The following is a 12,836-nucleotide window of genomic DNA, read 5'->3' as shown; positions in this document are numbered from 1 at the left end:
GGGTTCATTCTTGCTACAGAGGAAACCACAAGACCACCAGGGCTTCACTAAGGTAGGCCAGGGCCTATGGGTGGTTGAGTGGGAAGGAGTGTGCAGGAAAGTGATTGTAGAGGGGGACGATGATGGGAGCAGTTTTGTTTACAATTTCTGACAAAACCAAGCAGCCAATTTCAGTCACAAATTCAGTTTTGGTAGAAACCATAGATCTTGGGTTTGGTTGGGCTGTAATTACTGGTCTAGAGCAGTGGTTCCCAACCCTGTCCTGGAGGACCACCAGCCAGTCGGGTTTTTAGGATAGCCCTAATGAATATGCATGAGAGAGATGACAGGCATATTCATTAGGGCTATCCTAAAAACCTGACTGGCTGGTGGTCCTCCACAACAGGGTTGGGAACCACTGGTCTAGAGGTTGAAACACATTAGCAGGATAATTCCGTGCCCTCCTAGAAATGTAAAGAAGTTAGCATGGAGCTCTCGAGGTGACACGTCTTGATGATCATTCAGCTCTAAAAATTGGTTTGAATTCTTAAAGGCCACCATTGTTGCACTGTATATAACAATTGGTAAAATGCTCATGTGATATAATTGGTAGGTCACTTTTCTACTGTACTAAGAGTTCAAATCCTGCACTGGGATTTCTGTCAGGTGGTTAGTATCTGTCCAACGACTTTCAGTCAGTAAATGAGTACCTGGCCTTAGATGACTGAGGAAGGCAATGTCAACCACCCCACTAATAGTCTGCCAAGAAATCAACACACAGGTGGCAGCCCCCCATAAGTTGTATTGCAAATCAGTATTTGCACCCAGGAGACTGCCTTTACCTATAATGATCCTAGTTATTATAGAATTATTATGATATTTATCTTTGAAAGTGTTAGGGGACTGTGATGTTTGTGGATTGTTTCTAGGATGATGTATGGTAATATCGGAACTGTGTTAGGTTAAATGTGTTTCATTCTTCTTTCCATTAATTTTTGGATCAAAATTGTGCAAACCAATCTACTACTTATCATTTCTATAGCGCTGCCATACATTAAACATGCTCTCAATCACCTTAATTCTCCAGATAGGACTCTGGTGGAGGTTCCCTCCCTATATGTTACTAGATAGATCCACTAGACCAGGGGTGTCCAACCTGCGGCCCCGTGAAGGATTTTGTGTGGTCCCGGTCGAGGGCGATGCAGCGTTTTCCTCTGCTGCCCCCGGCTATTTACCGTCTTGCTGGCTCCCTCCTCTGTCTTGCTGCAGCGTTTGCGCATTTGTGCGGCCCCAGAAACATTTTTTTTGGCCAATGCGGCCCAGGGAAGCCAAAAGGTTGGACACCTCTGCACTAGACAATAGGGTGGAAGTTTCTTTATAGCATATTGTTGTTCCCTTCCTTCTAAGTTGAACAGAAAGTGTTGTTCATAGCACTAAAAATATCTTTATTGACTTTTGCCAAACAACACTTTATCTTTCTAAAGATGGAAGGCCCTGTTATTTTGTCTGTTTGGTGGTTGGAACTAAGAGTTAAATTTAGCTCTAAGAGCTGGAAGACAAAAAATAGTTATGATTTTACAAATTAATTATTAAGATGTTATCTGGTTAAACAAATTAGGTTTGTCAATCAAGTTGATATGTAAATGCTTTTGAGTTATGCTGGTATGGAACTTGCCCGCAGCCCTGAGGATTTTCGTCTGTATTGTCTGCGCTACTTGACAGTTTAAGGATTTATAGATGACAGAAGTGTCAGGGATGAATATTTTAATCTCTTGTCTAAAGATGCAGCCTATGTGTATATTTTTTTTTTTTATCACTACAGTAGTATGAGGTATAATGGGGCTTTCTTCGCTCAAGAGTGCCTATGAAATTAATGTGGATAGAGATCACAATTTTGTGTTAATGATAAAAATGAAGGCCTAGTGTTGAAATTCCCCATGGTACTGTGTATGAAATATTAATGTTTAACTTCAGTATACTGTGACATATCTGTTGGTGTTAAGAGGCAAAATGTCTGTGATACTGCATTTGAATAGTCCTTTGTGTTAACTCAGTGAAGCAACACTTTTCATACAAGACTAGCACAAGGCAGTGTATTAAATAATGCCATAATATGTGGCACATAAACTGTTGGCACGCATATTATCTTTCTTACAGCTCAGTTCTTTAAAAATATGATTAAGGTCTGCCTCCAAATGGAGATTAGTTTGACTGAAAAGACTTGTTTTTGTCACCGTTTATACAGCACTAGCAATTTCTACTGTTGAATTAGGTGAGATTTTTTTTTTATCTGAGGGCCTCTCTTGCTCAAAAAATTGTGGCAATTAGGGCATATTTTTATACATTTGTTGTGTACACATTTTGTAGCTTCAGTTCTCTGGTTTCAACATTGCATAATACATAAATTCAATACCACTATACATATAAGGCCTTAGGCTATATATGATGCCTAAAAATTGATGCTGAAAAGGACGATACTTAGCATAATTCTATAAAACACCTTCAAGTTAAAGTGCAGTTTATAGAATCATACTTGGCACCCATCAATAATAATAAAACCCTTTCCACATATGCACAGTTGACACGCCGTGATCCCTGCCTCTGTGATCCGTTGCTCCATGGCAGAGACATGGTACAGTACTACAGCATGCGCTGTGTGCACGCATGCGGCCTGTGGCAGTTTCCAGGATGTGCGGCACTTTCCTCACCTTCCTTCAGGCTGCCAGAATGCCTCTTCTTCCATCTCCGACGCCGGCTGACTTCCTGGCGCTGCCGCTGCCGGGACACCTCTTCTTCTCACTCTTGGACCAGCAGCGGCAGCAGCCATGGTCTCCTCAAGCAGCCGCGGAACATTTACTAGGCCAGCCCACTTCAATATTGTGAGTCAGGCCGGCCTAGCTAAAGGCCCGAGGCTGCATGGCCTAGCAGATGCTGGACAGGGGGAGCAGGTAAGGAAAAAAATTTACTACAAGGCTACTGCTGCACAGGGGGAGCAGGAAGGTTGCTGCTGGACAGTGGGGAGGTAAAAGGAAGGGAGAAGAGCTGCTGCTAGACAGGGGGAGCAGGGAAGGGGTGGTGGTGGACAGCCGAGGAGAGAGACGGAAAGAAAGAAAGACAGATAGAAAGCGGCCAAAGAGAGAGAAAGAAAGAAAGAAAGACAGACACATCTATTCTAGCACCCGTTAATGTAACGGGCTTAAAGACTAGTACATGTAAATAATATTGTGGGACACCCAACTAGGCCAACAAAAACCAGGCCTAAATATCTGTATTTAAGTTATACAGTGAGCCCTCCGAATCCATGGTTTCAGTATCTGTGAATTCGATTATTCGCAATTTTTTTTTTTAAATAAAGATGTATTCCAGACCTTCCCTGCCTCCCTCCCGGCATCCCAGACCTTATCTGGTGGTCTAGCGGGCTTTCAGGGCAGGAGCAATCTTACGCTCCTGCCCCGTGCAGATCATTCATAGCAAATGGTTGTGGGGAGTTCCCATCGTAGTCTTGGGGCAGAAGTGTAGGAAGATCGCCCGCTAGACCACTAGGTAATGTCTGGGATGCCGGGAGGAAGGGGGGGGTCAGAGCCGGCCCAAAAGTTATTTGTGAATATTTAATATTCGCGGGCCGGCTCAGTGCCTAATCCCCATGAATAAGGAGGGGGAAGTGCACATGGATTCTATAACTCTTAAGAACGCCTATGCTCTCTCCCTTAGCCATGCCCCCTTTTGAGATTCGTCCACTAGAACAGAGTTTCTCAACTCAGTCCTGGAGTACTCTCTTGCCAGTCAAGTCTTCAGGGTATCCATAGTGAATATGCATAAACTTGATTTACATACACTGCCTCCATTATATACAAATGTCTTTCATGCATATTCATAGTGGATATCCTGAAAATCTGACTGGCAAGGGGGTACTCAAGGACCGAGTTGAGAAACATTGCACTAGAATTTACTTGCATAACTTTATACTGTAGATTAGAATACACTTAGAAAGTTGTGCATGCAAATTCTAATAGTTCCAATTATTACTTATTTGCCTATTTGACACAATTAAGTTGCACATGCAAATCTGTAATGTACACAGATTTGCAAGCAACTTTGGTTGTACTATACAGAATTAGCATCGTAGTAAATTATATTGAATATATATAGTCACTGGTCTAAACTGATGAATATTTCTGATGTCTGGATAATTTTTATACCCTCGCTCCAATTATTGACTATATCATGGGTACTCAACCCAGTCCTTGGGATACATCCAGCCAGTGTAGTTTTCAGGATATCCACAATGAATATGCATGAGAGATCTGCAGGCAAATTTATTTCATACATATTCATTGTGGAATTCATTCATTTGGGGAAATTGACTGGCTGGATGTGGCTGAAGGGTTGTGTTTAAAACCTCTAGATTATACATAAGAACATAAGAATTTCCACTGCTGGGTCAGATAGTGGTCCATTGTGCCTAGCAGTCCGCTCCCGTGGTGGCCCCTAGGTCAAAGACCAGTGCCCTAACTGAGACCAGCCCTACCTGTGTACGTTCCTGGAGGGTGTTTTCCCTATGTCAGCCTCTGGACTGGGCAGACAGATTTTTGGCTTGAAACTGTATAGTGGCTAAAAATCTCCAGAGGGTGGTGTTGTACAGTCACCAGCACCCACTAAAGATGCTGTAAAGCTCGGTTTCAAAAGCAGCTGCTTAAGCTTTTCTTTTGTTCAGCAGCAGACTATAGAGTTCAGTGTGTCCCACAGATAAACAATGTCTGTCAGGTGAGTGGAAACAGATCTAAGGGGGAGAACCACTGTTCTAACAAGGGCATCTAATTCCAGGCAAGAGAGTAACTCAAGCTCTTTTGTGCTTGGCATGCTAAAAGAATGTGCTGGTTTCACTGAAGACCCGCTTGATTTGGAAAGCAGTTCTGCAAATCAGAATACTTTCTGGAAAACAGATGCTGCCAGTTTCAGTTAGGGATGAAAAATGACTCCCTTTGTATGAATACAGTGCAGTCAGCTACCAATACTTGATAGTTATGCAATTACTGTATAAACCTTGCAGTCAAATATCACTGGAGATGAGTTTATATGGAAAAACGAATAGAGTAAAAAGATTTGGCAAATGGTTGGCAGAAACTCTGCTGATTCATCCTAGCATTATTGATAGTGCAGTGTGATGAACACTGAAGACAGGTTCATGTTATAGCGGAAGTTACGCTCATGTCACCCCTCTCCTTAATTCACTTCTCTGGCTCCCTATCCGCTGACCTCCTATTGCTGACCTACAAGTGTGTTCATTCTGCTGCCCCTTAATATCTCTCCTCTCTCCTTATACACCTCCCAGAGAACTCCGTTCCTCAGATAAGTCACTCTTAATGTTACCCTTCACCTCCACTGCCAGTTACAGACTTTGTTCCTTTCATCTAGCTGCCCCCTATGGCTGGAATAAATTACCTGAATTTGTCTGCCAAGTCCCTTCCCTTGTTTGAAAGCAGACTGAAAACCCACTTTTTTGATATAGCCTTTAACCCTACTACCCACAACCCAGCTAGCAGATTAACTGTTCCCCTTAACAGTATCCATGGTATTCTGTTTGTCTGTCTTGTCTCTTTAAATTGTAAGCTCTTTTGAGCAGGGACTGTCTTCTTTGTGATTCTGTATAGCACTGCATATGTCTGGTAGCGCTATAGAAATTAGAAATATTTTCTCGTTTGTTTTTAATCTACTACTTCATCATATGCCCCCCTAGTCCTAGTCCTGAGCTGTCTCTTCTTCAAGCTGAAGAGCCCTATCCGCTTTAGCCTTTCCTCATAGGGAAGTTATCCCATCCCTTTTATGATTTTCATTGTCCTTCTCTGTACCTTTCCTAATTCCACTATATCTTTTTTGAGATACTGCAACCAGAATTGCACACAGTATTTGAGGTGCGGCTGTATCTTATAGGCATACAAGATTATTACAAAATTTGTTAAAAATGAACGGCCTTAGCACAGACCCTTGGGGAACCCCATTACCCTTCTCCATTGAGACTATTGATCATTTAAACCTACTTTATGTTTTCTGTCTTTCAAACAATTCTTAATCCATAATAGGAAATTACCTCCTATCCCATAATTTTCTAATTTCCTCAGAAGTCTTTCATGAGGTACTTTGTCAAATGCTTTTTGAAAATCCAAATACCCAATATCAACCGTCTCACCTTTATCTACATGTTCATTCAATCCATCAAAGAAATGCAGTAGACTGGTGGTGAGGCAAGATTTCCCATGACTGGAAACCAAACTGACTACTGTTTTCTATCTCCTAAAATGCAGAGTCCTCCCAATATACAAGTGTCCATGGCCTGGCAGAGATACTCAGTCCAAAGATGCTCTTATAAGAGAGATGTACTAAACTAGATCTAGAAAAGTTGAAAGTTTTTGTGTAAGTACTGTACTATAGAACAATCAATTGTATCTGTTTCTATGAACTATACTATGAGGTTCATAATTGAAACAGAAATATGTCGAAAAACCCACCTAAATCGGTATTTGGATGACCTAAAAGACAGATTGTCCAAATGCCAATAATTGAAATGGGTTTTAGACTTATCTATAAGCAGCTTAGGCCTTTTGACTGCCGCTGTGCGCCCAGAGTGAAAAGGGACGTTTTTCAAGGAGTGGTTAGGGTGGGAGGTAGGCAGGATGTGGGCCGATCTAGACTTAGTCATCCTGTAGCGATAATCGAAAGCCTAACGAAACTGCCTTGACAGAACTTATACGTTGTGACTTAGATAATCTAAAAACAGGTATAAGTGCCCAGAAGGTATCCAAAGTGACCAGGTGATAACTGCAGGGACAAAGTACAGACCCCCCCATACACTCTCCCAGTGATCACTGTCTCCCCTCCCCTCCCCCCAATAACAATCTGAAAAAAGTACATACCTGCCTCCAGAACATCAGCACCTGCATAAGAAAGCCTAGTAGAGCTTCACAGAGGTTGCTTAAGTAGTCTGGGGTGGGTGGGCTAGAGAACCATAGAGAGGAGGACCCAGGCTCATAAGCCACTCTAACCACTGCATTCATGGTGAAAAATTTGAGCCCACCAAAACCTCCAAAAATCCTACTCTACTGCCATGTAGGTGAAAACTGCAGTCATAAGGGCTATTTGGGTGGTAGATAAGTGGATATAGTAGGTTTGGGGGGGCTCACCATGACCTATAAGGGGGTTGTGATGAGATGTTTATGTGTTATACTTTTTGTGAAGTTCACAGCAGTGGCCTATAAGGTGCCTCACTACTCTGTTGCCATGTCTGGGTTGGCAGTCCATCACTTTGCTGGTCCCTCCCACATCCAAAAGGTATTTTTCTGGGAATTTGGAATTTGGACAATTGTTTGGATGAGAATGTGGTATAAAGATAGAAAGCGTTCTGGACGATCAAACGGCTGGACATAAAAGTAGACGATTCTCAAAAAAAATATATTTTGGATGTATTTTTTGAAAATGGACTTTGGGCGACTAGCTGCTCTATGATTCCCGTTCTTTAGTACATGTATAATCTATGTTTCTATGTACTATAGAACAATCAATTGGATCAGGAACTTGCAGTAACGTCTGGTGATTAAAACAAAGAGGCAGACATATTGAAAGGGTATTCCACTTCCACCGGTCCTGCGCGACCTGAGACTTAGATTGCAATCGATGTAGAGTAGATATATCTTATTATAACATCACTAGAAACATTGGCAACTTGTACTCTGTAAATAGTTTTAAACCTCCCCCCCCTACACACACACACTATTCTCTACATTCGCTTGTATTCACTTTAGTAGTTCCCATCCCAAGTCCTCAATTTTCTATACTTTCTCCTAGGAGAGCTCAGAACGGTTTACATGAATTTATTCAGGTACTCAAGCATTTATCCCTATCTGTCCCAGTGGGCTCACAATCTGTTTTAGGATTTAGAGAATGACACGGTGACAAAATTCATCACCGTTCCCATCCCCGCGGGAAACCATCTTCATGTCATTCTTTAAGGAGAGAGGAAAGAATCAGAGTATGAATGATCACAACCACTGACCCACAAGCTTTGCTTTGAAGAATGCTGGTGTAGAAGGATTGAAGTTGATAGACACTACAGAATGACAGTCTCTGGTATCCAGAGCAGATATTGTGATGTCATAATGCCTCATTCCACCAGTGCCTAAGAGCCAATCACATCAGTGATGTCACAATGGCTTCATTATCCTTGGCTCACATAAGAATCAGAGTATGAATGGCCACAACCACTGACTCAAAGCTTTGCTTTGAAGAATGCTGGTGTAGAAGGACCGAGGTTGAAACAGACACTACAGAATGACAGTCTCTGGTATCCAGAGCAGATATTGTGATGTCATAATGCCTCATTCCACCAGTGCCTAAGAACCAATCACATCAGTGATGTCACAATGGCTTCATTATCCTTGGCTCACATAAGAATCAGAGTATGAATGGCCACAACCACTGACTCAAAGCTTTGCTTTGAAGAATGCTGGTGTAGAAGGACCGAGGTTGAAACAGACACTACAGAATGACAGTCTCTGGTATCCAGAGCAGATATTGTGATGTCATAATGCCTCATTCCACCAGTGCCTAAGAACCAATCACATCAGTGATGTCACAATGGCTTCATTATCCTTGGCTCACATAAGAATCAGAGTATGAATGGCCACAACCACTTTGCTCTGAAGAATGCTGGTGTAGAAGGACCGAGGTTGAAATAGTCACTAGAAAATGACAAGGGATTATTTCCCACGGTTATCCGCGGGGATGGAAACGGTGATGAATTTTGTCACCGTGTCATTCTCTGTTAGGATTCCCACAGTGAATATGCAAGTCAGTCTCTGGAATGCATGCCCAAGTAATTCTAAAACTCTTAACCACTCTGAAGAAAGTCCCCTAGTTGGAAGCTAGCCTCAGTGTTGCTCCATAATCTGTAGGGAGGGCTGTTTTCTACTGAGAGTGAGCATGCTGCTTTCATGGAATACTCAGGTCCTACATTTCTCATCTGTGGTGGTCACAGCAGTAGAATAATGAAAGCAGTAGTACAGTATGCCTTACATTAATCCTTGCTTAGAGAAGGAGGGTATTCTCTCTCTCTCTCTTAAAACAGTAGAATCACCCAAGGCTATAATCTCCCCAACCCCCAGTGTTGTTAACATGCTAAATTAGACAGCAGTCCCGTTATTTCTAACAGAAGCCGTGTGTAACCTGCAACAGAGCCAGCTGTAAATTAATCCCAATGCGTCATTTGTTTTGAAATCACTCAACTTGTGTAAATACTCAGTCTTTCAATTGGTTCATTTGAAGCTCACTCTTACAACACTGATAGCAATCAAATTAATTAGCATTTATCAAGAGCTTTCATTTATGCCCTCAGGCACTCAATATGTGATGCAATTTATCATTCGTTAAAAAAACAACTGACGCTAACTACCAGACATTAAACCACAGGTTTCACTTTCACCCCTTCTCAGGGTCTTCCAGGGTGTTAAACTGAGATGATGCAAAGTTACAGAAATAATCAAAAAAGAATTCCAGGGGAAGATAGCTTAGTGGAAAGGACTTCAGACTGTGGGAAGACAGATACAGGTTTACTTGAGTAATCCCACAATTCCCCCCTAAACTCAGCTCAGTGCTGAACTCTGCAAAAGAATACAGGCAATTTATCATGATCATTCTCTTTGCTCCAGGGATATTGCATACAAGTGACCAGATTTATTAAAAAGGATTCTCCTATTTTGTGCCCACGGCAAAAAAATAAAAATAATAATTAGCAAATCATCTCGAGGTATATTTGTTATGAGATTATAGAACAATTGTGTTGGAAAAGGCCAGAACAGCATCCTGGTGCAGTGGGCAAGATGCATAGCTAAGCACAAAAGCAAATGCACAGAGGTGATGTGACCCAGTTTTTGAAAGGAGATTTTTTTTACCAATCCTTTTTCTAATGGACTGTGGCACTTTCAGTGCTGACTGCTAGAGAAAGGCAGCACCTACAAAAGCACCCTGCGTTTGAATAGGATTTTTAAAAGCTAGGACTTATCAAAAACACAGTACATCCCTGTATAAAGAGTTTTCAGGCTCGGCTCCTGCTGACTTCCCACTCCCCAATCTCTGACTACTCAAAGAGTTTAAGATTTTTCTCTTTCCCCTTTAATCCCTGAACACTCTAAGGCAGGGGTGTCAAAGGCCCTCCTTGAGGGTCGCAATCCAGTCGGGTTTTCAGGATTTCCCCAATGAATATGCATGAGATCTATTTGCATACAATGAAAGCAGTGCATGCAAATAGATCTCATGCATATTCATTGGGGAAATCCTGAAAACCCGACTGGATTGCGGCCCTCGAGGAGGGACTTTGACACCCCTGCTCTAAGTAATGACATGGTTGCTAGTAATATGAGATCTCAACGTTGGCTAGAGCAGTGATTCCCAACCCTATCCTGGAGGAACACCAGGCCAATTGGGTTTTCAGGCTAGCCCTAATGAATATGCATGAGAGAGATTTGCATAAGATGGAAGTGATAGGCATGCAAATTTGCTTCATGCATATTCATTAGGGCTAGCCTGAAAACCCAATTGGCCTGGTGTTCCTCCAGGACAGGGTTGGGAACCACTGGGCTAGAGGCATGCTGCCAACTAATGGTGTGCAAATATTAACATCTAATGTATTACATTGGGAATTGCAACTTAAGTTTATTCTTCGACTCTATATTTCCCAATGCGAGCTCTTCATATGGGAATAACATCGTTTCATGGCTGTCTCAAGTATCAGCAGCCTCATGCCTCATTAGGACATCAGTTTTGGTCCTGTCCCCGTATGTCATTGTTTTGGACACACCTGGAACTCTTTATTTCTTCCTTATGGCGTTGGTGTTGGACACCGCCGCCGCCAGCACTCTTTGGGTATTAGTCCATTGTATCTCCAAAACCTAGAGGTATGTCAGCGTTTGTGGCCAGAGCTGTGTTACTTGGTAAAAAGGCTATCTTGGCAAACTGGCTGTCTCCTGACCCACTGATGTATATGCGGTGGAGATCATTAATGATTGTTCAAGCGTCTTTGGAACGCCGACAATTTGTGGACATTGACTCTCCTCAGGTCATCATTTTTGCCAGATTTGGGAGGTCTTTTGAATGGACCTTATACCTCACACCCGCAGTCATATACTGAACATGTGAACTATTGTTATTTGTTATAATTTAGTGTGCTGTACAAGTGATAATGTTGTTAGGGAGGGGGAGGGGGGAGTTGGGTACAAAGAAACACTGCACTGTCTTGTACTATTGTATAGGGGGAGGGTTTCATTTGGAAATGAATAAAAAATATTTAAGCATAAGAAGCAGTGCCAGGAGGTTTTCGGGGCTTCAGCATTACTGCCTGCTGTTTAAAGGGGGTGCTGAAGTTCCAAAGGGGATTTAAGCCTGAAGTGGAGGAGCAGTGCAGAGGCTCCAAAGCTCCCCGCCCCCACCCCATAGCTATGCCACTCCAGGTTTATGCACATCTAAACATAGAAACATGTTGGCAGATAAAGGCCAAATGGCTCATCCAATCTGCCCATCTGCAGTAACCATGACCTCTTCCTAATTTCTAAAATAAGCACCTCTATATACTCAGTGGTGCAGTCTAAACAGATTGTGCAGCTGAATACATGGTTTTTGGCTTATTTACATTTGATATACTGCATTTTCCAACAACCGGTTCAATGCGGTGTACAGTAATAAAATAGACATTAAAAGAAAATGAACTCCAATAAAATAAGACAGAAAAGATCAAAACATCCATACAAAACAGAGTAAAAACAAAATGTAGGTGTGTCTCCTGCCTCTCTGTGAGAGGAATGGACTTTAGAAGGGAATGTTAAGTGGCTGGTAAATTCAACGCCTCCCAGAAAAGGAGCATTTTCAGCAGGATAAGAAACGCAATTATAGTGAAACTCCAGAAGTCTTTGGTAAAGCAGAAAATCTTTTATTCCTTCCTGCCCAGAAAGGGTATCCAATTTGCATCAAAAGAATGACAAAGTAGTTACACAGAGTTCAATACATCCATTGATTTTATAGTTAGTTCATTCAGACATTTCTTAGTCCCTCCTCCTGCTTGCCTGCTGGGTGGAGCAATGGCAGTTCACAACCTATCAGATACTTTCTTGACTACTTTCTGTCTCTCCACCCCTAATTACTTTTCCCATTACACTTCTCCCTCCGTATCCATGGTTTCCATATCTGCAGATTCGCTTGTGATTTTTTTCGATGCTGACTCCACCCCCCAAAATTACATCATGATTAGTTTCTTTTCTTAATCAGAGAGCAATTAAAGAAAAAACAGTGCCTTTTGAAGGGCTCACCTGAAAGCAATAAGCGCATCATCTCCTCCGACAGCCTCTCTCGCTTCTCACAGCACTGATCTGAAGAAGACAGCGCAGGAAATGCAAGTGCCGAGCGCTTTGCAAACTGATGCATCCTTCATGCAGGCCCCCACCCCGCCCCCCTCTCGTTGAGATAAGGAGCGGAAGCAGAGCCTGCACGAAGCCCAGCCAGCCCAACCAGCGAGACAGAGAGAGCTGCTCACGTACCAGGTACCTTCAGCTGCAGAGTCTCTAGTTATTCGCAGTTTCAATAACAAAAACGCTGGCTGTTACAAAAAAACCGTGAACAGCATGTAAAAAGTTATTCATGGTTTTTCCGTAATCGTGCCTATGGTCCGCCCGCATCCCCTGCGAATACAGAGGGAGAAGTGTACTCTTATTTCCCAAACCTCATATTTGGGCACTTGCTCCTCCCCTCACATTCTCATCCCTCATGTTACGTACTCAGCCTGGTTACTTGAACAATAGCCCTTATGGTTAGTTATGCTG

Source organism: Geotrypetes seraphini, chromosome 4 (genome assembly GCF_902459505.1).
Source record: "Geotrypetes seraphini chromosome 4, aGeoSer1.1, whole genome shotgun sequence".
Classification (NCBI taxonomy): Eukaryota; Metazoa; Chordata; class Amphibia; order Gymnophiona; family Dermophiidae; genus Geotrypetes; species Geotrypetes seraphini.
The sequence above is the reverse complement of the archived record's forward strand: the minus strand, read 5'-3'. Positions refer to the sequence as shown.